We start from the raw sequence: 511 nt of genomic DNA, 5'->3' as shown, positions 1-511 counted from the left end.
GCAGCCTTGATTAAGGCCCTGGTTTTATGAGTGGGCTTATCGGCCAGAGATATACCAGGAATATGCAAGATGGGGATTTTCTCAAAGCCCAATGGAAAAAGGGCCTGTGTCCAAATATTTTTTTTCCATTTCCTCCACCTGCTATGTTGGAAATCCTTTGCAAAAGATGCCAAAGGCGGATATTGAGACATGGGTCCTATCTTCTTTAGAGAGATTAAATGTTGGGGTAGGAAGAGAAATGCTGATTGTTGGTCCTTGGAGTTGTGTTTTCATAGAAAAGATTAGGTTGACATGCTGAACAAACAGCATTCTAAGCCAGCGGTTCTCAATGAGACTGGTGTTGGGCACCAAGGGGACATGGGCAGTGTCTGGAGACATTATTGGTGATCATGGTGGTCGTGGCTGGTGATGGTACTACTGGCATCTAGTAGGTAGAGACTAGAGATGCTGCTAAACATCCTATAAGGCCCAGGACAGCCTGTCACAACAAAGAACTATCCCACCCCATGTG

Source organism: Sus scrofa, chromosome 6, assembly GCF_000003025.6.
Source record: "Sus scrofa isolate TJ Tabasco breed Duroc chromosome 6, Sscrofa11.1, whole genome shotgun sequence".
NCBI lineage: Eukaryota > Metazoa > Chordata > Mammalia > Artiodactyla > Suidae > Sus > Sus scrofa.
Note: the sequence above shows the minus strand (reverse complement) of the source record.